Below are 12,231 nucleotides of genomic sequence, written 5' to 3' on the forward strand. Positions count from 1 at the left end.
CATTTATAGTAGAATGTGGTGCTAGCAACCTAGCCATTGGGGTAGTGTTAAGTCAAGAGGATCATCCAGTAGCACTCTTCTCAGAGAAAATCAATTAATCTAAGAAAAGGTATTCCAGATATGAATTGAAACTCTATGCAATGGTTTAGTCATTAAAAAAATGGAGACATTACCTCCTTCCAAAGGATTTCATTGTGTATATAAATAATCATGCTTTGAGTTTCCTAAATAGGCAGGACGGGCTTTGTCAAAAGCACCTAAAATGGGTTTATTACTTTCACCTTCACTATAAATCACATGAAGGTAACCTCAAACAAGGTAGTTGATGCTGTTAGTAGGAGAGTGATGGTAGTGTAGGAAGTTCAACTCCAAAGTATGAGTTTGGACAACATCAAAGGTCTATATGTTGAAGATAAAAACTTTCATAAGCATACAAGGTTTGTTCTAATTTTGCTAATGATTTTTGTGTCCATAAAAATGTGTCATACTTCTATAAACCATTATTCTTGAGAGAACCCATGAAAGAGAACATCTTAAGAGGTAGCATGTAGCTCTCTATCTATGATGTGAAAAGGTGGAAGAAGTGAAATGATGACTCTCAAATGAACCAAATCTATGCAACCCTTGCAAGGTACACCATAGAATGAGAGATTCAAAGAGTGGAGGTAAGAGTTACAATATTTAAGAATCTAGAATAAAATGCAATGCAAATACAAGCTATTCTAAATGAAATGCATGCTAATAGAGAGTGTTACAGATCCTCCAACTTAAGCTATGTGATCTAAGATAGAGCATAAAAGAAAGCTAAGAAAAGAATGACATAATGAAAGTAAATTAGAGCTAGGATCAAATTTCCAAAATGCAAGAATTCCCCAGGTATCCAAAAGCTCCAAAAGTCAGTAAGAAAACCTATAGCACAACATTAGCATGAGAGACTAAGATTTGAGAATGAGGAGAGAGCTATCCTTTTTAAAGAAAAATGGATGGTTGAGACTAAATGGAAAAAGATGCATAACCAAGGGAAGAGAATGCATCTTGAGTGATCTATGTGCACAAGGATATCCACAATCACAATGAATAGTTGAATTTTGAGAGGGAAAGTAATGTGTGGAGGACAATTAAATTTTTTTTTTAAATAGAAGATTCCTCTCACATAGAAAGTTGTAAATTCATGTGTAGACATAAATGCCTTTTCCTCTTATTTTTAAAATAGAAATAATTCTTTATGTGTGCATACTCAGAATATGTGGGAAGTGGGGCCTTTTAGTTAATTAAAAGGGAGAAATTTATTATAATAAAATAGGAACTTAGAATAAAGTGATCAAACCATAGGTTATAAAAATGGGCCACACTTCTATAAATTATTATTCTTGAAAGAACCAATGAAAGAGAGCATATCAAGAGGTGGATTACAGCTCTATATATATGACATGAAAAAGTTCAAGAAGTGAAATGGTGGCTCTCAAATTAACCAAAGTTATTAAACCCTTGCAAGGTGCACCATAGAATGAGAGATTCAAAGAGTGGATGAAAGAGTGCCAATATCCAAGAATATAGAATAAAATGCAATGCAAATGCAAGATATTCTAAATGAAATGAACAGTAACAAAGAGTGTAAATCCTCCAACTTAAGCTATGTGATCTAACCTAGAGCATAAAAAAAAGCTAAGAAAAGAATGTCATAATGCAAGTAAAATGAGAGTTAAGATAAAATGCCAAAATAAAAGAATGATCTAAGTCTCCAAAAGCTCCAAAAGTCACCAAGAAAACCTATAGCATAACATTATCATGAGAGACTAATATTTGAGAATGAGGAGAGAACCATCCTTTTTAAAGAAAAATGGATAGTTGAGATTAAAAGGCAAAATAGGCATAATCAAGGGAGGAGAATGCATCTTGAGTGATCCATGTGCACAAGCATCTCCACCAATCATAATCAATAGTTGACTTTGGAGAGGGAAATAAATGTGTGGAGGAGAATTAAACTTATTTTAAAAATAGAAGGTTCCTCTCACATAGAAAGTTGTGCATTCATGTGTCGACAAAAATGCAATTTCCTCTTATTTTAAAATAGAAATAATTCTTTATGTGTGCACACTTAGGATAAGTGGGAAGTGAGGATTTTTATTTAATTAAAAGGGAGAAAGTCCTTTTAATTTAATAGGAACTTAGGATAAAGTGGTTGCATTAGGAGAAAGTCCTTTCTAGCAATTTTGCATAATTTATCTAGATAAATTATGCAAAATTGCTAGAAAGGGGCCCCATAGTCTAGATGACCATTTTTGGTGGTTACATTTGCCCCTCTTTGGCTAATGTGTGATCAATCTAGAAACACATTATGTCAAAGAATGAAGAAGCCAAGAAAGAAGAGAATAAATAGACCTGACTTCATGAAGTGCAAAAAGATGTCAAATCCTAAATGTCCATCTTGTTAGTAGTAGTAGTGAACATTAAGAGAGATATAGACAACACTAATACTCAAGAAGAGAACTAAAATGTCAAACCAAATATCCAAAGAAAGTAGATAGATCAAGATGCAACAACTATAGAATATTCATGCCCCATTGAAATCAAAATCAAAATCAAAATGAGTGAGGGGAGATATAGAAATGAGATAAATATGATCAAATAGAGATAAATTAAAGTCCACAATGATAGATAAGTGATTAAGATCAAAGAGTGACCACCAACCAATGATAATATCCCTTAGTTTGACTAAGTGTGATAGAAAAAGATAAAACATCATAATGAGGTAAAAAATAAGAAAAAAGGAAAAATGAAATAAAAAGGAATGAAAAAGAAGAGATGAAGATGTATGAATGATGAGGAAATGAATAAATGAAAGATACCCTAGCAAGATTCAAAGATTAAGCCTAAAAAGTTTAGCTAACTATGTAGAAGAAGCAAGAATTTAAAATACAATTTTGACTAGCAAGATGAACCTAGATTTTGATTTTGATCCTAAAAATGGATCCAAGATGCTAAAATTTGGTAAGGGTACATTTTTTCATAAAAATCCAAGACTTTGAAAAATTAGGTCAAAATGTTATATTAAGGATCCAAAAGGGTAGATAGATTTGATAATAGGATAGACAAGAGGCAAGAAAAATCCAAGAGAAGATGACAAGATATGATCAAGAAGAAGAGAAGAATGAATGCAGTTATCCAAAACATCCAAAAAGATAAAGAAGACTCTCTCAATATTAAAAAATGCAAAGTTAAGCTTAAATGAACCCTAAAATGCAAGCTAGTATCCAAAGGTGCAATTGTAAGGGTTATATAATTAGGTCCTATTTTATTTTAAAATTGAGCCTTATTAGGGACATAAAAATATCATACACTCATCACTAGTATAAGTATGGGAATATGAATATAATCTATGTTAGATAGAATGTGGGAATCTAACCTATGCATCAAAGAAGAAAATAACAAGGGTGATGGTTGCGAAAGAATTAACAATGTTGCTAGGGTTTCTAATAATGGTGTAGTGGTAACTAGTTTTGGTGCTGTGATGGATTTTTAATTTTCCAAGGGTGCTATTTGTAGAGGCAATAACAATGGTGCTAGGGCTTCTAGTAATGGTGCAGTGATAATTGGTTCTGGTGTGATTAGGACTGGTGTGATGGCTTTTGAATCTAGCAAAGCACTAGTTGTGAAAGTACTAACAATGGTGCTAGGGTTTCTTGCAATGATGTGGTGATAACTGGTTCTAGTGGAGTGATCAGGACTAGTGCATAACGGTACTGGATGCAAAAGCAGTAACAATGGTGCTAGGTTTTTTGGCAATGGTGTGGTGGTAGTTGGTTTTGGTGTATTGAGGACTAGTGTGATGGCTTCTAAATTTGGCAAGGGTGCTAGCTATGGAAGTAGTATGAATGGTGCCAGGGCTTCTAGTATTAGTGTGGTGGTTTTTGGTTCTAGTGGTGTAATGGCTTCTAAATTTGACAAGGGCATTGGTGCTAGTGCTAGGGTTTTAAGAAATGGTGTATTGTGCGTTGGCTCTAGTACTATGGCTTTTGTATTTGGAAAGGGCACTGGTGTTGTTGATAGGGTTTTTGGTAATGGTGAGCTGGCTTTTGACTCTAGTTTTTGTGTGGTGGTTATCAATTCTAGTTTAGAATCTAGCAAGGGTGCTTGTGTTGGTACTAGGGTTTCTGCCATTGGTGTGGTAGTTGCTAGTCTTGGTGGTGTGATCAAGATTAGTGTGATGGATTCTAAATTTGGTAAGGGCATTTATGTTGGTGCCAAGGTTTCTAGTAATGGTGTGTTGGGCATTGGCTTTGGTTTTGTGGCTTCTAAATCTAGAAAGGGCGCTGATGTTGGTGCTAAGATTTATGGTAATGATGTGGTGGCTACTAATGTAGAAAATGTTAGGAAAGAATTTTCATATGCCCAGTCCTTATGAAAGGGTAGGGGTTTTGAAAAGGCCACAAAACCTTTTGTATCCCTTCCAATTCCCACCTGCAAGCCAATATCACTTAATCTAGGGGATGAGTCACTTGTAGAAATTGAGGAACATTCTAGGGATCTCTCTAAGGATTATATTATTTTTCACTTTAAAGGTTTTTTTCCTACTTTCTTAAAGCTCCATTAATGGATTTTAAAGCATTGGGATCCATTTATTATAGCTGCTATTGAGATCTTCCCTTTGGTCAAAGGTTTCTTCATTGTTTCTTTCATCAACTTTAAGGATAGGAAGGTCATTCTCTATGATTAGGTCTTTTCTTGGGAGAACTACTTTCCTTTAATGGTTAAACCATGGCATCTAGATTTTAACCCTCAAAATGAGTCTTTCCTCAAAATCTTAACTTGGTTAAGGATTCCTAATATTCCTCTTTATTTTTGGGTGAATTCTATTTTTATGGAAATTGGCAAGGCTTTAGGGGATTTCTATTTGATTGACTCCAAATCTTTTGAGCATTTCCATTCCACTTATGCTAGGATTCTGGTGGATATTGATGTTTCAAAGGGTCTCTGAGTTGAGATTATTTTAAGTTATTCTAAGGGTTCTTGGACTTAGTCACTAGATTATTAGGGACTCCCTTTTAGGTGTAATTTTTTTTTTCAATACTAGACATATGGCTGCTAAGTGCGAGATTGGAAAATCTAGAAAGAAACAACCCTCCTCTTGGTGGAAGGGTGCATTACAGAAACATTATTTAGTATTCAAAATATCTTCTCCAGTGGATGAAGTTTTTGGATCCATAGAGTTGTGGGATCCATCCTCTATATTGGAAGTTATTCCTTTTGGTCCTTCTTAGGTAGTGAATGCTTTTTATTCCAAGATGGATACTCAAGTTTCCTATGGGGCTAGTCCTTTGTCTATTAGTAATCTTGGATCCTTTCAAAAGGAGGATGAGACTATTGTTCCTAGTCAAGGTGTTGAATCTAGTGTTCTTAGTGTAAACTCTAGTCAAGGTAAATCTAGTGGTTTTGGTGTTGAGACTACTAATTCTAGACAAGGTAAGATGTCTTGTGCTATGATTGTTGGATCTAGTCATTATATATCCACTGGCATTGGTAATATTTATTCTTTTGGTTCTGGTGTTGAAACTTTTGGCTCTAGTACTTCTTCTATTAGAATTGGTAATTAGACTACTAGTATTAGCTCCAGTCTGATGGAAGAAGTAATGACAACTAGTCCTTGTAAAAAATCTAGATGAGTTTCCCTCTATTTTGGATTCTCGAGTTTGGTAGTCCAAGGTTGTGATGGTGGAGGAGGGTGGATGCCTATTACCAAAAATGGATCTAAAAAGGACCTTCCTCAATTTGATATGAATTTATGCTCCCACAAAATGGGAGTGAAAAGGAATTCTTAGTCCCCTTGCTAGTTGGTTAGTTAGAGTTCCTGCTAGCTCTTTCCTAGATTTTGTTGTTGGTGTTGCTAGACATTTTTTGTTTTGTTATTGTAGCTTGCTTCTAGTTTTTAGATCTTTCTTGGGGCCTCTGGTCCCTGTATAACCTTTTTTTGGATCCCTTTAGGATATTTGGGCTTTCTTTGAATATCTTTTTGTGTCTATGATGTAAAGGGGTTTTAGATCCCCTCAAAACCTATTTTTACCTTACTATAAAACCTATGCATCAAAGGCATATAGGTCAAGCTGAATAGTGTCATTAGATTCCATAGGTTTGGTGTAGCAAAAATTTTCTTGCATCAAGACACAAAATTTTGAGATGGTAATAAGCATGCACTTAAAAAAACAAACAAGGATCATATGTTGTAGATCCTAAGAATTAAGAAGGACAAGAAAGATTCTCAAGACACCTAATATTGAAAATGTATACCCATAGGAAAAAAGAAAAAGAAAACATGCTCCATGCCCCTAGTCCTCTATTCCATTACATCCTCAAGAGACTATTAGGGAGGGAGAACTCAAAAAAGAAAAAATCAAAGACAACAAACAAAGAGAAAATCAAGTCAATCAAGTCTCAAAAAGTTTTATGTTTAAGCGCGTGTTTGTAGGTCATATGATTATCTCTTTAGGACTCAAATATGATAGTGAGAAATAACATAGCATCCTAAACTATAACTAAGGTATTTGAAAAGTGATGAGAAACACTCAGTGTCAAGGGAAAGTATTTAGAAATACTATTTAGTGAGCTTCCAAAGAAACACCAATTCAACAATGAGACCCTAATAAGAAATGTAGTTTGTGCCCCCTAGACCTAGAAAAGATTCAATTCCAAGATAGGAAAGGAAAAGAAAGATGAATGGTGTACACACACAAAGTGAGATAGAGATAGACAAAGTGCAAGGGTCTCAAGTAGCATATGTTCAAGGTTTTCACCACTTGGAAATATTTACTATCTCTCAAGAAATATCACATTACTTTTTCCCAATGTCTAGCAAGGTGTAAGGCATGATGGAATAGAAAGTTGGTGAATAGGAAGATATGGATGGGAAAGGAGTATGAATCAAGTGAAGTGGCCCTTAAGGACTAACTCCTAAGGAGTAACCAAGCTAGGGAAAGAGTAAAATATCCATATGAAGCACATTTGGTATAAGCCAAGAAATTCATGAAAAGAGATAGCATGTAGGATAAGTAGTGGAAACCAATAAGCAAGATGGCATATAGGACAAAAATTGGAAGCTAATAAAGAGATATCATATGGGATAATGACATGAAAGAATATAGTCCAAAAGAGTGGGTATGTCAAGAGGCTTCTAAGAACCATTTTTTTTCTTGTGTGATCAAGACCAAGGGATCAATTGGATGTGATAGTGATAGGATAGACAAGTAATAATAAAGCTAGATATGAAGGCTATGAGTGAATGATCAATATCATGATAGGGAAGCTAATGGATAAGATATCCAATACTCAAGGATAGCTCAACATTAGCTCAACATTGTTAAGATCAAAGAGAAATGTTTTCATCATGGTACTTATCCAAGGGTCCACAAGAACTAGATTTTTCCATAAGATGAATTTATTTATCTTTACTTTTGCTACCAAGGCACCTGTTACTAGATTCTCACTAAGGCACTTTTTTTTCTTTTTGTATGTTGTATTTTTTTTTTTTTGGATTTTTAGAAATAGGTCAATCCTTTTCAAACTAAATAGTGCTCCTATAGGAAAGATAAGTCATGATAAGCCAAGGCCATAGATAAGTATGCTTAAATATGTTGATAGAGTGAAGGAAGAGAGATGCTAGTAGGAAAATAATATGGAGGATAATAGTTCATACCTAGGAAAGCTAGAAGGAATATGGTTAAAAAGTAAGTGTGGGATTGAAAGGATTCCATAAGGGTGGGTGAGGAATTAGTCAAGATCAACATTGAAAAACACCTTGAAGGATGATGAAATGACAAAGGGTTTATGGAGGAAATGGTTTGAGATTTAGATGCATGACGTAGAAAGAGACTTTTGGAAGAAGATGAAGCAGAGGTTTTGAAATATTTTGAGGAAGACATTTAGAAGAAGATGGAGTGGAATTCTTTGTGAGCTTTTGAGGAATATGTTTGGAAGGAAATGTAGTGGAAGCCTTTGGAATATTGAATGTCAACTTAAGTTTATGTTCAATATTTAAGTATTTTAAGAGAGACATGGGAATCCATATAGCTTTCAATTTTCCTTTGCATACTTTAAAACACATTTCTTCAATAATGGATTTAGGAACCCATATTTTCTTTGATTTATCTCTTTGGGTAGTATACCTTTATAGTCTCTCAAATAATTATTCTCTATTTGTATTCACATGTCGATTATATAGGACATAGTGATCTTCATTTGTAAATGAATTCTTGTGTTTGTTCTTAAGGTTATCATCCAAATTGCTTCCAAAAGACTTAGGATTTGTGGATGAATAAGGGTGATACAAATGGTTTACATGGATAGATGGATGGAAATTCATCAAGGATGAGTGCTTTGTTGATCTTGAGGTATGATAGGAGGTAGGAGTGAAGGTAGGAGATGGAGGAAAATATGGTCCCAAAATGGATGGAAGGTTGGAAGGCTTTATCTTAGAGGGATAAGGACCAAGGATATGTGTGAGAGATGAAAATGGATAGTTAGTAGGGATATTAGCATCTTTAGAGTGATCAATGTGACTGCAGACATCAATAGACTCACAAGTAGCTTTGATAGGAGAAACACCTTTGACATGAGCATTTGACACTTGATTATAGTTTTGAAGTGGAAATGGAGAAGAAGAACATGAGGGGACTCTTTGATCTTGACAAGTTTCTTTAGATAGCATAGGAATAGAAATTTTCTCATGATTTTTAAATAGATTAATGGAAATAGTGGAAGTATGTCTTCATCATACTAAGGAGGTGGGTAAGATATAGGATATGGAAGAGTGACATCTTGAAGGAGATGAAAGAGTACTTGATCTTGATCTTTCTTGACATTTATATCTTTAGATTTTTTAGAATCACATGGAGCCACTTCTAAGAATAAGAGAGAATGTGGGGTTTGCATGATAGGCTCTTGAAGGGGGAATGTAAGATTATTCAGAGTAGGCATTATAAGAATAGAATTACATGGATGTTGAGGATATTTAGTCTTAGTAGCATTGAAAAGGTTTGCATCCAAGTGAATGTTATTTTGAGTTTCTTTTAGAGGTAGCCCTTGGGGATAGAAATGGTCAAAGTGGAAAGCATTAGATTCTTTATCTAGACGGAGGTATGTTAAAAATATTTGACATTTTAAGAGGTTCATGAGTGTTAGAACAAGTAGGGGTGTCAAGCAGACCATTTCTAGACATAGGTTCATAAACATGATCTTTCTCATGAGAAGTATCCTCATCATATGAGTCATTAGAGGCATCAACAATCCCATTGTCAATAAGATCTTGGATTTTATGTTTTAGATCAATGCAATCTGAAGTACTTGTGAGGCCTTACCCAACTTTCCATAGTATAGATGACATATTTGCATTCCGATACTTCTAATTTGATGTTTTGATATACTGTCAAGACTATAGGGTTATGTTATTTTAATATCTACATTTTAATGATCCACACAATAGGACCTAATTGATATAATTAATTATTTCATTTCATATTCTAAATTATTTCAATTTCTCTAATAGAAACTAAATTTGTAGAAATGCTCAAAATGTCAAATTATAATGTTAGAGTTAAATGATAGATTTTGTTATGTAATAGAAGCTAATATTGTGAATGGGATGATCAAATACATATAGATGCAGTTTTATAACATGATAGTATGTGAAATGTTAATTTGATTAAGATGTTTCATGACTTAATGTGACATAGAGATAAATGTTAATTTGATTATGATAATTTATGATACACAGATAAATGTTAATTTGATTATGATGATTTAAGATATGCAAATAGATGTTAATCAGATTATGATGGTTTATGATATGTAGATTTGATATTCTAAAATCTTGAATGATTTATTTGAAATAATTAGGAAAGGAAATTTAATTTGAATTATGTTAATAGGGACTTCGTAAAATTTTAAATTTTATGCATTTATGATATATATTTGATATGACCTCCTTGGACTACTGATGCTCGAGTTTAATGTGCAAGAAGTGGAACCATGGAAATTTGTGGAGGAAACAAGTTCCAAACCTTTGTGACCACAGTTTAACCAAGGAAAATCTTTGAAAGATTCAAAAGCCTCATTGTGAAAGCATTTTTCTTCATAAATGTGAGTTTTCTTGCATGTGGGAATGTTTAATCATTAAGATGCATTAGGGGCATGCCATGGTGGTGTGGAATGTGGTTTTATGTATCACTTGACACTTGTGGACTTTGTGTATAAATGACATTTTTTTTTAGGGTTTTGATCATGGTGGAAATTTACCCCAAAACTAATTACCTTGTTAATGAGTAAGTAAACCCATTTGACAAGGGGTTGGTTGGGTCATAATCAAAGAAAATTCGAAATTTGACTTGGCTAGAGTTTTGAGGGGTCTTTAAGTGGTCCCAAAGTGTCTTTTAGGTGAAAATAAGTTACCCATATGATAGTATATCAAGTTACGAACCTAATTTTGACCATGTGAGTGCCTAGACAGCCTAGGGGGCCCTTTTACCCATGCATTCTTCCACCAATTCGAAATTTGAGTTGTCACATGTGTCCTCTTCCATGTTCCCACTAAGTCAAACATAGAAAATTTAGAGGAGACAAGTTTTTAAGAGGGAGTGGCTTATTGTATTTTCTAAAATAGTTAGTGAGAAGGCCTTATTAGGGAGACTTGGATAGACTAGAGGGGTGTTCACCCACTCTCTAAGTTTAGAGATAGTTAGAGTTTGGAGAAGGACTAAGGGAGCTCTAAAAACTATATCATTTCCTTAGCTTGGACCAAGGTTGGTGTCTCATACCATGTGCATTTTCTTTCTTTTAGTGTTGCATAGTAAATCTACAAGCATGGAGCATTTGTTATGGTATCTTGCATTGGATTGTGAATCCTTGGATGGTAGATTTTGATATTGTTTTGTGCCATGGTGAATCTTTGTCTTGGGTTGTGGTGGTATGAATGTGTATTGCATAAAAATGTAATAAATAGAATAAACATTAAGCAACTAATGCATATTCCTACATGATCATGCAAACCTCAAAATATGAAATGCAATATGTAAATAAGCATAACATGAAATCAAAAGAGTATAAACTATTCAAAATAGCACATATGAAAACCTCATGAAATCATCAACTGTAGATGATTTCATTGTTGTGGGATGTGGTTACTCACTATTCCTGCAGCATAACAATGAGGTAGATGGTGCTTGTGGAAATGAGGAGAGAGCTCTCCTTTTATAGGAAAAAGGATGCAACGGATGGCTAAGATTAAAGGCAAGATGAAGGGCTAGGATCTCTCAGGATCGATGAGGTGTCAATGAGGTGGAGGCCAAGTAGTCTTCACATGGATTAGGGTTTTGACCGTTCAAAGGGGGTAATATGCCCACACATGTGTGAGAAACCTTTGATGGTGACATGATTAATGAGGTGTGAGAAGCATGGATTCTCACACGTGTGAGACAACTTGACTCTCATGCAAGAGGACAAGTGTGCAAGAGGTGTGAGAAGCATGGCTTCTCGCACATGTGTGAGACACCTTAATTCTCATGCAAGAGGACAAGTGTGCAAGAGGTATGGAAGACATGAGGGATGAGGAAAGTTTGAATATCCCTCAAACATGTTTGAAGATTCCTCACACATGTGTGAGCACACACTTAGGATTAAAAGGTAATTAGCAAGGTGATTAGGAAAAAGAAGCATGATTAAGGAAGTGGGTTGGTTTAGAAAGATCGGTTAGGTTAGAGTAGTGAGCTTAGGTGAGGGTTAAAGGTAGGAGCCATGTGCTCAAATAGGATTAAATGTAATATTTAATTCCAAGTGGGATTAGGAAAGGGATTAAGTAAGTAAACAAAGTACTTAATTAAAGTGAATGGGTTAGGATTTAAATAAACCTTAGTTTATTTAAATCAAGGAAAGGCTAGGATTTAGATAAACCTTAGTCTATTTAAATCAAGGTAAGGCGAACATAATTAAATAAATGTAAAATTTATTTAATTAAGGTAGGGTAATTAAATAAATAATAAATATTTATTTAATTGGTCAAGAAATGGGTGTTTGGAAAATTTTAGGTGTCTACATTTTGTCCCTCTTTGATATAGCATTAGTAATGTTATATCAAAGAAGAATAAAATATAGTGGCTAGAAGGATAAGACTAGTAGCATGATGCCCTAGTCATGGAAGGATGAGGAAGGATGATGAGGGTGGAAGGGTATGGCCCCTTAAGAGGACAT

At 34.4% G+C, this 12,231-nt stretch overlaps 1 pseudogene; it reads right to left on the reverse strand.

Annotated features, from left to right (window-relative positions):
* Positions 1–7,315: 7,315 nt before the first annotated feature.
* On the reverse strand, positions 7,316–7,385 carry LOC149548188 (small nucleolar RNA SNORD36; annotated as a pseudogene).
* Positions 7,386–12,231: the final 4,846 nt, after the last annotated feature.

Source organism: Cupressus sempervirens, chromosome 7, assembly GCF_028749045.1.
Source record: "Cupressus sempervirens isolate cs-2001-9-10 chromosome 7, ASM2874904v1, whole genome shotgun sequence".
Classification (NCBI taxonomy): domain Eukaryota; kingdom Viridiplantae; phylum Streptophyta; class Pinopsida; order Cupressales; family Cupressaceae; genus Cupressus; species Cupressus sempervirens.